Source organism: Silene latifolia, chromosome 1 (genome assembly GCF_048544455.1).
Source record: "Silene latifolia isolate original U9 population chromosome 1, ASM4854445v1, whole genome shotgun sequence".
Lineage (NCBI taxonomy): Eukaryota > Viridiplantae > Streptophyta > Magnoliopsida > Caryophyllales > Caryophyllaceae > Silene > Silene latifolia.
Window position 1 is genome coordinate 25,509,362 of NC_133526.1, and position 16,229 is coordinate 25,525,590.

General features: G+C 32.9%; 1 long non-coding RNA gene across 1 annotated transcript; it reads right to left on the reverse strand.

The window, feature by feature from the left end:
* Positions 1–17: 17 nt before the first annotated feature.
* On the reverse strand, positions 18–15,614 carry LOC141656907 (uncharacterized). Its single transcript, XR_012548620.1, has 5 exons — positions 15,547–15,614; positions 15,085–15,213; positions 7,482–7,721; positions 7,229–7,327; positions 18–429 (listed from the first exon to the last, which is right to left on the reverse strand). It is a non-coding gene; the product is annotated as an uncharacterized LOC141656907 (long non-coding RNA).
* Between the last annotated feature and the right edge of the window lie 615 nt (positions 15,615–16,229).

Here is a 16,229-nt window from a genome sequence, read left to right on the forward strand (position 1 = left end):
CTCAAACCTTATTATACAGTCAAATTCCCGAATATTATGTATGGCATAATAGAAGAAGGGACAGATTTTGGACCCCTAGGGAGAAAGGATTTGTCTTAGGGCGTTTGGTTTATGCAAACCCCTCAGAAGGAGAACGAGATTATTTACGCCTTTTGCTCTCAAACATTAGGGGTCCGAAGTCTTTTGATGATCTAAAATCATTAAATGGCATAACATGTAGTTCTTTCAGAGAGTCGGCTTACATGGATGGATTGCTTGAAACAGACAACTCAATTGAACAGTGCTTAGCATAAGCAGTTTAATATCAAATGCCAGCAGCGCTACGCGGATTATTTGCAACTTTGCTCATTTACAGTCAGCCAAATAATCCAAGATTGTTGTGGGATAAATTCTATACTTCATTGTCGGAAGACTATACATATGCTTTTCCTGCACAAAGGCATAAAGTGTTACAAATGACTGTTGCAAATATTTGTTGCATACTTGAATCAATGGGCAAGAGTTTTAGTAATTTCAACTTTGGCGATCTGAAATTTGATGCTGATTATTTCAGTCATTTAAAAACCAAAGAAATTGAAGAAGAGCTTAATATTCCAATAAGTCTTGAAGACATAAATGCTGTAAACATGTTAAATGAAGAACAACGTCTTGCCTATGATACAATTTACAGAAGGGTTACAGAGAATGAGACTGGTTCTTTTTTCTTAGATGGCCCCGGAGGTACAGGAAAAACTTTTTTGTACACAACACTGCTTGCAAATCTAAGAGCAAGGGGACTTATTTGTCTTGCAGTTGCAAGTTCAGGTATTGCAGCAGCCAATCTTCCGGATGGTAGAACTTCAAATTTTCGATTCAAGATCCCTCTTGATATAGAAAATAACCAGAGTTCTCAAATCTCAAAACAAAGTCCTTTGGCGGAACTTATTCGAGCTTGTAAGTTAATCGTTTGGGATGAAGCTCCTATGGCAAAAAGACAATCGATTGAATACTTTGAAAAAACATTGCGTGACGTATGCTCAAGTACAGAAATGTTTGGAGGAAAAATTATCGTTTTTGGAGGAGATTTTAGACAGGTATTGCCTGTTATACCGAAAAGTACATTACAAGAGGCAATCAATTCCAGTTTTGTTATGTTTCCTTTTTGCGACTTCGTTCTAAGTGTTGGTAATGTTGGAATAAGTGTCCTTCGACAATAATGTGATCACAACTGTCGATCATAATGATCACATGTTTAAATCTCATATTTAAGAATACATGTGGGAAGTAATATTTTACAGTCAACTGGTCCACACATATCGGTAATGATTGGCTGACTAGAGTTTGACATTACTGTCGTGCGACGGTGGTGATCAGTTGATCCCCTTAGGTCATACCTAAAGGGTGACGCTCTTAATTGATTATTTAATTAATCGTATGTCGATACGGGTTGATTAAATTACTTAAATTGACGGACGATTTTGTGAGTATAACAGACGTGTCTTATTGTAATTCGATTAAATAAGATACGGTCTAAGTAATCAAATTGTTTCATTACTTAGATTAAATTATTGTTTACGAAATAATTGAAACTGAATGAATATTTTATTATAAATACAAGACGTTGTGATTTACAATTGATAAACCGTTTTGGTCCAAGTAATCACGAATTACTAGTCGATTTTGTATATGACATATTTTTATTAATATGTTGATTTTTAATTGTTAAAAATACATTTTATATATATGATGTCATGTAATATGTTACATGTGACATATTGACAAAATCACAAAATAAAATGGACTCCTCCATTTTATATAAGTGTACCGAAATAATGGGTGAGTAGTAGGGTTTTATTGTGTTTTATTTTAAATCAAACACAATGATTACATTTTTATATAGCCTTACATGCCTACATTTTGTGGGTAGAAGCAATGGCCATGCATTGGCCTTGTGATTCCCACCCCACCCGGTTTTGGACAAGAGAGGAAGCCAAGGGTTTTCACTCTTATTCTTCCTATATACACCACTATAATGTAGTGCATTATTATTCATTTCTATACACATAAAAACTTAGAGAAGTTTAAGAGAGAAAATACTCTATAATTCCTCCCTCTCCTTACCGAAACAAGAGAGACAAAAATAATATTTTGGGTCAATTTTAAGCTAGATTAATAATATTACTAGTTCATAATATTATTAATTATTAAGAGTAACACCTTGGGTATAAGCTTTTGGGAGAGGTTCTAATTTGAACCTTTGTTCATCCATTATAAGGAAGCTCAAGAACTAACAAATAGGTGAATTTATTGGTGCCCTTTTGATCCGAAATTCCAAAGTAAGATTGACGATTTCTTCTCTAATCTTGTTTTTAGTTTGCATGCATAAGATCTAGTTATTATTTTATGAATAAATAATCACATTTGTATGAAATGTATAGAAATGGAATTAATGAATCTTAACAAGTGGTATCATGAGCCTTAGGTTGTTTGAATGCAAATCGGTTTATTGTTTTTCCGAGTTAATCTTATTAACAAACAAAACTTGTAATTTTGTGTTTATTATGATATATCACGAAATCACTTTGCATGTTAAATTTTATGGTCCTAAAATGTATTTGGGATATTTTGGTTCATTTATGGATTATATTGTTCATTTTGTTGATTTATGACATAAAAATGTGATTTTGTATATATAAATGTCATTTTTGGACGAAAATTACTTAAATTTCGAATTTTTCTGTGGGTTTTGGATATGTTTTCACATGTAATACATACTGATAGCCTGTAAATTTTCATGTTAAAATAAGTTGTTTTGCTCGAAATATGAATTTTATAAAGTTAAAATTGTATTTAAATGGGTAAATAGATTAATATGAGTTATATTTCGAATTTAATCATGAAATTTTAGTATGTTGTCACATGCAATTTTACAAGATGTGTGTAAAATATTTGGCTATAGTGAAGTCTTTTTGCATGATTTAGGAATTTTTGATGAAAAATCACATAAATAGGGACTATAATTAGTTATAATTAGGGATGTCAACGGGGCGGGTATAAGCGAATACCGGCCCGCACCACCCCAATTGGAGTGGGTATGGGTACAGCTTTCGCGGGTGGTGGGGCGGGTACGGGTACAAAAATTCCACCCGCCATGGGTGGTGGGGCGGGGATGGATTTTACGCCATACCCACCAAAAACCCGCTTACCCACCAATTATTTAAAATATATATATATATATATATATATATATATATATATTATTATGACTTTCGATAATGTTCTTTACTAATTTTATTGAAAATCTTAAAATAGGATTATAAATATGAAAATTTACGGAAATTCATAGTGATTAAACTACATTTTATTTAAAAAAAATTATGATATAGGTGGTTGGTGGGTAAACGGGGCGGGACGGGACGGGTCTAGATTTTAATTTGGTGGGGCGGGTACGGGTATGAAAACTTGTACCCGCCACGGGTGGTGGGGCGGGTACGGGTATGGGAATTGCTTGGTGGGTACGGGTACGGGGGAGGCTATATCCATCACCGCCCCGCCCTAATGACATCCCTAGTTATAATATGCTAAAACATACTTCATGACTAAAGAAAAACGTCACATGTTGCATTTTATTATATATTTCAGATATAAAAGTGAAAAGTTGATGAAAATAAATTTTCTCATATTTTAATGGTCATATTTGTTAAAACCGATAAACCGCAACATTGTTTTTCTCGATAATTTTTCGAAATATTTAACCTAAGTATTGAACATTATGAGAGTCATGGTATTTTTCCAGAATGTTCATAAGTTTGAATTTCCAATTTTGAAATTATTTTGATTTAAGTTGAAGTTTATGTTATAAAATTGTAATTTTAAGTCCATAATGAACAATATTATCAAATCAAGTTGAATTATTGTCAAATTGTTAGTGAAGACTAAATTTGAGTCCTAAGTGAGTTAGGATAATGAACTTGAACATAAATACGAGTTTATGTAACATATTGTGATTTAATAAGTTAAATCACGCAAATCCATAAAAACCGATTAATATACGATATTGGCTCTTTAAAGGCGATTTAGCTTAAAATTTGGCATGTTCATATATATTATAAATGCTGCATTTTATTTATGATTGTCATAATTTTGGTTTATATAATTTTGAATTATGTAATTTTACTTAGTATGGCCTTAGTTTTTAGTCGATATTACCCGAAATGTATGGGAATATCGATTCGGTTGTAATTTTGTGATCTCGTATCACCAATTTGTAATTTAATAGTTATTTAATTTTTATTACAAATGTATAATAGGAAATTATGTAATTTATTTTGTAATTTCCCGGAGTTCCCGAAGAAGACGGTGTTGCCTCGTTTTGCGTGCCAAGACCGAAGTTCAAGGGACCAAAGGAGTTGGTTTCCGCATTTTTAATAGTTTATTAGATTTACTATTTTAGGAAGGCCATACTAGGATTTTATTTTTATACTTTGCATTTTATTTATATGTTGCATGCATCGCTAAATCGCCATAACTAAACATTCATTTTAAATCGAGTTTATCGACCGTGTCAATTACAATTATCGTAGTTCACCGCTTTAGTTCACTTAAAACGTGATAGATAATAAATTGACATGACCTCTCGCTAAATAAACAATTGAGACTTAGCCTTACCAAAAATTAGAAACCATGAAAACCTATTTCGTGAGGGAGTGCGCTCGGCCAAACCGGGGTACAAGCCTTGTTACGTAGAGGAAGTGGGTGATAAATGTCTATCCACCGAATTCATGTTGATGAGGGTTGTATCGCCAAAGCGTGCCCAAGTTAATGTGAATTTGGATCATGGACACATTTATTCGAAATCTGGGTTGTACTCAACAAAAGTATTCTCGACCATAGCCGGATGTGTTTTGGGCTAAAGATAAAAATTAATGTAATTTTATCGACCAAGAGTTCTAAAAGTAGAATCGATTAAAGGGTTAATCCACCGAGTTATATTGATAAGGGATGTATCGCCAAAGTGTGCCCAAGTTGATATGAATTTGGGTTTTGGAATCATTTATCAAAGTTGGGTAGAAGTCACTAGATAAATGTAATAAAACTTGTTTAAATTAAAATTTACGAGTATTATTATTATTTTAAAAACGACAAGTGTTTTATTCCTTCTATTTTTGTTTTGTATACCACTTTTATTTCTCATAACAAATGGCCGCACCAAATAACAACGCTCACGCTCTCACTAATGTTTCATGGCTCCGATCCTTCATGGATCGTTGTAAACTTGAAAAGAATGGGTCAAACTTTTCCGATTGGGATGCCCAACTCAAGCTAGCCGCCCAAGGTGACGATAAGGTTCGTTACCTTATGGAGGCCTCTCCACCCGAACCTAATGCTAAGTCGAGTGCCGCAACAAGGGAAGCCTATGAAGCTTACCATAAGGAATCCGCCGCAATTAAACATGTGTTACTTTTTGAAATGGAGGCTGATCTCCAAAGGAGAGCTTTCAAAATGGGCACCGCTTATGAAATTTATTCCAAACTTGTGACAATGTTCTCACAAACACCGAGGATCGTCCAATATGAGGCGGCCTCGACATTCTTTGATCTCGATTTCAAGGAGGGCCAAAAGGTTAGCCCTCACGTGCTCAAATTGTTGGAGCTAGTCGAGACATTGAAAATTCAAAAGGTTGAAATCCCCAAGGAGCTCATTGTTGATAGGATTTTTCACTCCTTATCCAAAGTCAAAGCATATGTGCTATTCCGGGTGAATTTCAATATGCAAGATAAGGACGTGTCTCTTGAGGAGTTGCACAAGTTACATGTGCAAGCCGAAAGAGACATGGGGCTAAATGTTAGCCCACCTAAGGATGTGCTAAATATAAGCACTAAGAGCAAGGGGAAGTTCAAGAAGAATGGGAAAAAGAGTAAGAGGCAAGCTCCTATGAACACTAAGGCTAGGACTTTTGAAGCTAGCACTTCCAAACCCAAGAAGGGTCCTCTTGATAAATGTCATTATTGTAATGGTGTTGGACATTGGAAGAGGAATTGTTCCAAGTAACTTGGTGACATCAAAGCTGGAAAGATCACTCCAGTAGGTAAATGACTATCCTTTCTTTTATGTTTCTAATTCAACTATGGTATTTTGATACAAGTTGTGATAATGTATCCCCCTTTTATTGTAAATAGGGCCTCCTCCAAGTAAAGACAAGGGAAAAGAGAAGCAAGCTTAAGAAACCGTGAAGGAGCTAGGAGTAGCTACCAATGAAGCTTGGCTTTTATTATTATATTTATTTTAATGTTATGGATTTTAGAATTATTTTGATTTCCGTGTTCGACATGGAAATGTGTGATCCTTTTAAACAATGGTTGTATTTTTGATTTTGGTGGCTTGGCTTGCAACCCAAGTCACCCCTTTTATCGTATTTGTTTGTTCTAAAAATTCGTCTTTATATGCTTGCACATAGAAACATATGAACAACTACTTAAAGTGATCCAATAGACAATTATAATGATAGGATTCATTATATGTCCACAAGCTTGAAACTTGTGTATGATCAATTTTAAAGTGATGTTGAGTTGATGAACTCTGCTAAAGGAATGTCAATTACCAAGTACACTCATCAAATCTAAAATCTATTAGTCAATCTATGAGATAGTCCTCTTTCTACTTCAAAATCATTATTTGTGTCTCATAAGCTATCTTTGAATATCTAGTGTATTTATTTTAAAGAAAGAGTGGGAGAAAAATGAAGACACAAAGAATACAAAGAATAATTTGTATGCTTGAGTAAATGAGATCTACGAAAGAAAGAATGATTTGTATACCAAAATAGATAGTATACATGAATAGATGAGATCTACATGAATAGATGAGATCTACATAACATGAATAGACGATTTCTTCTCTAATCTTGTTTTTAGTTTGCATGCATAAGATCTAGTTATTATTTTATGACTAAATAATCACATTTGTATGAAATGTATAAAAATGGAATTAATGAATCCTAACAGGTAATGGTTCCCATCCTTATGAAAATGGGAAGGATGTCAAATTACCAAGGTCGATTGTCATATCTGGAACAGAAGAAACTACACTAATTGAACAACTCATTGGCACAATTTATCCAGATATACAACGACTTAATATAAACCCGTATCTGACAACCAAAAGAGCAATACTTACTCCCAAAAATGATGACACACAGATGATAAATTCTATATTAGTTTCTCGACAAGAAGGTGAACCATTTACTTACAGAAGTTTTGACGAAGCAACAGACGTCGCAATAGAACAATATCCAGTGGAGTTTCTTAATACATTTTAGCCAAGTGGTCTTCCGCCGCATGAATTGGTCCTGAAAATACATAGTCCTATTATTTTGCTGAGAAGCTTAGATCCTACCTCGGGTCTTTGTAACAGTACACGACTCATTTGCAAAGCCTTTGATAGAAATGCTATTGACGCAGAAATTATTGTGGGAAATCACAAGGGAAAAAGAGTCTTCATACCAAGAATTCCACTTCAGCCATCTCCTTCCGACAAATTTTTTTTTCAATTCAGGAGAAAACAATTTCCGATTCGATTGAGTTTCGCAATGACTATTAACAAAGCGCAAGGACAGACGCTTAGTAGAGTTGGAATATATTTGTCGAGACCAGTCTTCTCGCATGGTCAATTGTATGTAGCCTTGTCAAGAGCAAGACAAAACTCTGACATAAAGGTTGCCATCCTTCCGAATTGTACGGTATCTGACAGTTGGAGACGTACTAGAGGTTAATGTGTATGTAAGAAAAAAAAATGTTTTCAATGTACATTAATGTTACTATACATAATTTTTTTAAGTTATCATCTTACTGTTTTACTTTTTTGAATTCATGTTATCTGTTTCCTGTTTCTGTTTTCTATTATGGATCAATTAATAACGACATACAAAATACACCTTTATAAGCTATTGTTTGTTGTCTTTTACATGTTGTTTTCTGTTGCCTTCCTTGAATAACTACATAATTTTTTTTTTTTCTAAAACAAAGACAATTTAATAAGTTACATTAGCCTTGTTCTCCACAACCAAATTTATACAGTAATTTAGATATCAGGTTTTCGTATATTACTTATGTTTAAAGTTTAAACAATGATTTACTTTTTCTTTAAGACAAAATTGCTAATGTCCATCTCTGACATTTTTGGTATAAAATTGCAGGTTGTAATGGCTCCTCCAACAATATCGCTTTCCTCAGTAACGGAACATAGTAGAAACTTTACTGTTGTTTTGACCCTTGAATCCATAAAGGCATCAAAAAAATCGACCCGAGGAGATAAAACGCTTCGAAATTTACTGTTTACTGATACAGAGGTACGACAATATATAAGAATTAGAATTACTTACATGTTTTTATTTACTAATTTAATTTTTTAACTTTACTTGTGTAATAGGGAACTGGAATGATTGCGACAATCTTTCAAGAGGATATTTCTTCTTTTAGAAATACTTTACATGAGGGCCATCAATATGAAATTCAGAATCCAATTGTAAACAAAATTCCTGAAAAATACAGATACGGAAATTAGATGTACCAAATGGTTTTTCAGAAAGGTTTGCATATAAGTGACCTTGGTGAGACTGAGAGTACAAAGACATATTGGGTGCCAGTAAATTCTGTTGACGAGAATCTTGAACGCAAAGATAGAATAAGTATGTAATTTTGTTGTTATATTTACCTACTATGTACTAAACTTTATTGACAAGTCTTTAATTTTTTTTCGTCAATACAGATTTAGTTGGTGTCGCCATTTTTGTTCGGCCTCTAAGAAAAACTATAAATAGAGCTACAAGTGATGAAAAAGAAGCGAGAGATATAATAATCGTCGATCATCAGTAAGTGGTTTAACAGAAACATTCTTCCCTACAACAATATTTTTACAAACAATTGCATATATTTTTAAAGTTTGCTATATATGCAGAATGAGGCCCGTCGTTTTAACAGCTTGGCGTGCGCTTGCTCTAGAGCCTACTGAAAAAATTGCAAGAGCGATAGACTCCTTACCTGTTATTCAGATAACCCGTGTTAAGGCATCCGATTATAGAGGTATATATACATACTATAAATTGGTTTTGTTTATAAACAAACCTATAATAACCATTTGCACGCATTACCAGGAGGATGCTGGGGACAACCCGTTTTTCAACTCTAAGATTAGATGGTACCGCGCCAGCCGCGGAAGAACTACGCATTTGGTATAATATATTATTTTTTTCTTTATTCTACATATTATTATTCAACATCATCTAAATATTGTCTAATTATAGGGCGACGGACAAGAAAGAATTTCTGAAACATCTTAGTAATAACTATCGTCCAGACATTTCTGGAGAAAGCTCAAGTCGAGAAACTGAAAGCTTACAAACGCCAGTACCGATTAGCGCTCTGCCAAACCAAGAGGTCTTCAGTTGCATAAATATAAATATTTGACACTTGTACAACTATGTCATTCACATATATTGACAATAATTTTCTTTACAACAATTTTTCAGGTTCTTGTATCATATGTATCCTCCACGTTATACATTTTGTCGGTATAGTATACATAAACTAGTCTTATACATTTTTTTCAAAGTAAAAGTACAGCCGATATGATATTCATTCATAGAATAATCAGTAATTAACTAAAAGAAAAACGCAATCAGAGAAAAAAAATTAAAAGTTTTTATGTTAAACTAACGAAATAGATTACGATTATTGGTAGTTTTAAACTTAGGAAATTGAGTACTATATATCTTTTTGAGTGTATATGTAAGCGTTTACGTAAGTTAACTTACACTGTAATTTTATATTTTATATCGCGCAAAGCTTTTTAGTCGGCATTAAATTTTACCCTACATACAACAGTTGTATATTTTCGGAATTTTAGTATCTTTTGGATATTTTTTTATTTTTTGGCAAAGTCGATTTACAACGACGAATATGCTGTTTTACATTTGATATGTTTAAGCTTTTATTAAATTTTATAAGAACATTTCTGTATAATAAATTTACTTTATACAATTATATTTATCAACTGTTTGATTAATCGTCAAAAATAAAAATTAAATGAGCATTTTTCCCGTTTTAAATCCACACTCTAAACTGACTTATGCTAGTACATAAAATTAGTTTTATACTTTTACTGAAGTAATCCCCCTTATACTAAAAGAATAAGAGATCCTAAAATTTTTCCGCCTAAATGAATTACTCTATAATTGGGCTTTGAGCTTCATTTTATCATGTTTATAACTGAGCCATATTGATTTAATTCCATACAATAAATAATTCTATGTCATTTAAAAAAGGGATAATATTTTTTCAACATTCATAGACAAATTAATTATTCTTATTTTGTTACATAGATGAAATTGCGCTAATTATACGTATGATGTGATAGAAATATTTTTCTACTATTATTTTTAAAAATAAACATGATGGTCACGAACACTTTTTTTAGCAACACTTTCTAATTAATTCTATAGTTTTATCTTTTCATACAAATGTACTACAAGTTAAGAGTATTCATAGATTGTTTACTTCAAAAACGAAAGTTTACGTATAATATATATTTTTATTACAATTTAACTTAATATCTACATTTATTTTATAATATGTAAAACATTTAAATATTGGTTAATTTTATAATTTAACAATGTTGAATGTTCTCTTTTCACCTCTTAATACAAAATATTACTAATAGTAAATTTCATAATTAAATTTCAAGGGAGGTTAAATGCCAATAATATAATTTTTAAATTTTCTAACATCTCTATCTAAAAAACCGCGCGAATGCGCGGGATCTATACTAGTACAACACTAATCCTTTTCGTCTTTAAATAACTATATTTCGATGCAAACATCATTTGTGGATTTAAAGTTGCTTTTAGTCGGTGATAAACGTAATGAGAAGTGTACTTCTACAACTCATTTACGTGGTTTCACGACTATTATTTGATTTTTTTTTATTGTTTTATTTAACTAATATTTTTATTGACTTCAATTTTTAAAATTTTAACTAAATCTTAAAAAGTTTTAAAAAATTATTAAAAAAACAGTAGGTCTCATGAGAGACCGTCTCCCACTAATCTAGTGCGAGACATAATAGGAAAAAATAAATTCAGTGGGTCCCTCACCCCCATCATGTGAGAGTTCTCTCAATAACGTTATTGAGAGACCGTTTCTCCGGAGTTTTTGTGTAAAAAAAATTTTAAAAAAAAATTAAGTAGAGCAGTCGAATAATCTTAATTTTTTTGGTTATTTTTAAAATATGAATTTAACAAATCGTAACTACAAATTTCGAGGAGCTTAATAGTAGCACTGTAATGAACAATTTTTTTATATAAAAAAAATTAACATCTAACCAATATGATATTAATATAGCGCTAAAACCAGGGGTGAAGCCAGGATTAAAAATAAGGGGTAGCGAAAATATATATATCATAATCGGGAAAAAAAACATAGTCATAAATACCAAATTACAAACTCAACGCAAATATATTATTCTAATCGTAACCGGCGAGTTCTCATATTTTGAAAATGGTTTATGAGTTCTTCGGTAGTAATTAGAGGCGGCAATCACTGACACGACACGAAAACACGACACGAACCCGACACGGAGTTAGCGGGTTAGGGTCGAGACGTTGCGACCCATTTAAGTAATTGGGTTGACACGACACGACATGAAACTTAAATGGGTCGGGTTAGGGTTGATGTCTTTTGACACGAACCCGACACGAATAACCCATTTATTTAAAATTGTCATAATATATTTGACTGGAGTCAATAATTCAACAAAACTACTAAAAAGTAGCATTTTCATTTATCATTTTGTCGGATAATAGGTTTATAAAACGTAGTTTATTGTATTAGTTTATTGGGTTAAACGGGTTAAGCAGATTAAAATGACCTGCTTAAGGATAAATGGGTTAAACAGGTCGGGTTGGGTTATAGAAAAACTAAATGGGTCGGGTTAGGGTTGAGACAAATGACCCGTTTATGTAATTGGGTCGGGTTAGGGTTGGGGTAGTGGTGACCCGTTTAATAATAACCCGAACACGAACACGACACGACCCGAACTGTTTGCCAGGTCTAGTAGTAATCTTGCAAAATAGATCTCTCTCTATAAAAGTGACTAAATTATCGTTTAGCAAATCATCTCCCATGCTATTACGAATTTTATTGTTTATATAAGTCATTGCCGAAAAAGCCCTTTCCACGGTCGCTGTCGCCACAGGAAGAATCAATACAAGTTTGAGGAGCAAGTAGATCTTTAAGTGTATCAAATGTTTCTTCGTCTCAACAAGCTTCATTGATAGATCATTTAGACTCTCTAAATTCCAAAATCGATCATCATTTCGAACATCTTCAACAAAGTTTCCAAGTTGATATTCTAAGTGTTGTAAATCCAGACGTGAAAAATCACTAGGATAGAAGCGAGCAAGTCGAACCAAATTAGGAATATCAAAGGAAGAAAATCGATCTTTAGGATTGAAGCAGGACATACAAATTAGTAGATCTTTTCTTCTCTCGTCAAATCGATCTTCAATCTCTTGCAATATTTGATCAACCAATATCAGAAACACATCGATTCGAAAATGATGATCATTATCCACCTATTTCTTTCCGCGCCTGCATCTCTCTGGAACTACATACATATCACTCATGATAGGAATACAAATTTCATTCTTCTAACAAAATGATGTTACCTTTTCCATGTGAGCAGTCCACCCATCTTCTCTAATCTTCTTTAAACTCTTTATCGTCGCATCAACAAGAGCCATTGCGTTCACGATATCTTGATCTTTCTTTTGCAAGACTTTGCTTAATGTATTAGTAATCCCAAAAATAGTAATCATCAATTGCCCAATAAAAACAAAATCAAATGTCCTCATAGTAAATGCCAGACTCTCCACCTTTACTAGCTCACTCCCATCACAAAATTCACCAATAGCATCAAGAACTTCAAGAATGCTCGGAAATAAATCGAACACATGTAAAATAGTTTTAAAGTGAGATCCCCAACGAGTATCACCTGGCCTACTCAAACCTTTCTCTTGATTCAAGTCCGTTCCTGATACAAGTTCACCCTTTTGTAATGCTTTTAAGACATTTTCAGCTTGTTTTTCTCGGAGAATATCTTTTCGTTTACAGGAATTTGTAATCACATTAAGTAAATTGGCGAGTGAATAAAAAAGGACGCTACAATCAGCATTTTTCTTAGCCACAACAACAAGTGTGAGTTGGAGTTGATGAGCAAAACAATGAACATAATAAGCTGAAGGAGACTCCTCCATAATTAAGGTTTTGAGACCCTTAATTGAACCTTTCATATTACTAGCACCATCATAACCTTGACCTCTAACACTGGAAAGAGTAAGAGAATTTGCTCCTAGCAACTTTTCTATTGCAACTTTAAGTGTCAAAGAAGTAGTGTTACCCACATGCACAACACCCAAAAATCTTTCTTTCACCTGTCCTATTTTATCAACAAATCTCAAACAAAGAGCCATTTGTTCTTTATCAGATATATCTGCTGACTCATCGGCAAGAATACCAAAAAGCCCACCGTCAAGTTCTTCTATGACTCTTTTGGTTGTCTCATTTGCGAAAACACTCACAATTTCTTTTTGGATTGTAGATGAGGTAAGAGTGCAATTTCCAGGCACCTTCTTATCAAAAAGAGCTCTAGCTACATCACTGTAACGCTTTGCAAATGTTTTTCTAAGCTCAAGAAAATTACCTTAGTTTAAAGATTCGTCACTTTCATCATGACCACGGGATGCTAATCCTTGTAAAGTAATAAACCATAATGCATCTATTGAAGCTTCCAATCGAATACGATAATCACTTTTAGCTTCTTTGGTATAATTTTCAAAGCAACATGCAATGGAAGATTTTTGTTTATTAAAAACATCGAAATTCTTCATGGCATTATTATGAGCACTCATATGATTACCGACATGCTTATTAAATGCATCCGTTTTACTCCAAGTTTTGAACCCCTTATTCACAAAAGCCTCACCCCCGGATACGGAGTCACTCTTGAATAAATAACAAACGAAACAAAATGCTGCATCTTTTTCTTTACTATACTCCAACCAAGGCTTAAACTTATCAAACCACGAAACAACAAAGTTACGCTTTGTCTTTGGAAATTTGTGATCACGAGGTTGGCATGGTCCTCTTCGAACATACTCTCTTCTTATTATATCACGGTCATTGATGTGGAAATCCGTTAACTTTCTCCTCAACCCAGGATCTTGTGAAAGAGAAATAACATCAAAATCGGTCAACCAATCTAAAATTGGATCTTCAGAATAAATTGAAGTAGGAGCTATTTCAGTTTCACTATCGCGGGGCTCTTCAATTTCAGTTTCAGGTTCGTCTATAGGACTTGAACTCCGCTGATTTTGTGCATTAGCAGTCTGGTGTCTTTTCGGGAAAAAGCTCGTAATAGATAGTGTTTTAGTTCTCTTCATTCTGAAAGTTTTAATCATAAATTCTATTATTTATTTATTCAAGTTAACAAATTATTTATTTACTAAAGTTATTTTCTTTTTTAAAAGCAAGACAAAAAAAAGCAATACTCCTAAAGTCCTAATCTCGATGTGTCCCTGCAACTTCAAAGGTTTAATAATTTTTTTTTTGAGGGATTCAAAGGTTCAATAATACTACTCCATCATTTCTTTTTTAATCTTACCTTTGCAAATTCCAATGCTCCTTTAGTCCTATATACGTCTTACTCCTAAGTCCTAGTCCTACACCATCAATTTCTTTATTAATTAATTATAGACCATATACCATGCGTCCATCGGTCCATGCCTCACAAATAAATCAATAATACTACTTTTCTAAATTATAATCCTATCTACCTAACTACTCCTTAACTCCTCTGCAATTTGCTTTTATCATCAATTGCCCCTTTATAAATTCATCTCTTCAATTGATTCTGTTCGCTTATCTATCTAACTGTCTAACCATTCAAGCTATTCGAATTTATCATATTTATCAATCATAAATCAATAATTACTATTTCCAATCATAAATCACAACATTAAATTTAATTTTAGAACAAAGATTTCATAATTACCTCGAACAAAAGAAGTTCCGTCGACCGTCTTTAATGGCAGATTTTCAGTTGAAATGGCGACTTCGATCGGACGGCGGGATCGGGATTTCGGGGAGCAAAATATTGAAGATTCCGGAGTAATCGAAGTGCCTTTTTAATAGGAATGAGAATTAGAATATGGGTTGAGTTTTCTTGATTATAAATTCAGTAAGTTGCCCTTTTAATAGGAATTTAGAATATTTTTTCCTATATTGTTGAGGTTATTAAGGAAATACAGCTATTTGTATGGACTATAACTTCCCATTTTAATAATTAATAGTATAATTATATCATCTAATTGATTTTATGGGGTTGCAAATTATTTGTTTCTCAATTTTTTTTTCAATGGGGTTGTAAGTGCTACCTGTTGCTACCAGGTACCTTCGCCCCTGGCTAAAACTATAAGTAAATAATATTAAATAACATTTTTCAGCACATACTGACCTTAAAAAGTCTTTAGAGATTTCAAACTAAACTCTGCTCCGTTTATGTTTTGGAAATTTCAGCTGCAATTTAATAAGTAATATGTACTTGTTAATATCTTACAATACAAATTGATGTACACGTTAAAATAAAACGATTCAATTCTCTATGGTTAATATATTAATCTAAATTTACATACACATTAAATGATTAAATGCATATACCTGCAAGCTGCACTTGAAAATTAGGTAAACGTATTACCGATTGAAGCTTGATGTAAAGCGTAGAAAGAGAATATATAAGCAGAAATTTTTTTTTTTTTTTTTTGTGCTTTCGTGATAAAGAAAAATGGGGTGTAGTTACTAATGTATTTATAGAAAACATAGGTGCATTCTACAAATAAAAAAAATTATTTTGTGACTATCTTAAAAAGAATGGCATACGCATATCTTTTAGAGTAATAGACGATACGCATGAAGAGTATAAGACAGGAAAACATGCATGGTAGTACAACTGTCCAGAAGATATGTATTTGCAGCTTAAAAATCAGAAGACTTTAATGCAAACTTATCACTTTACCAATGCAAGAAGCAAACATTGCAGAAAAAGACAATAGTTGTAGGCCACTCACAATTCATAAATTAGTTGTAGGGCACTCACAATTCATAAATTACTAAAAAATCTCTGAATGATAAATGAACTGT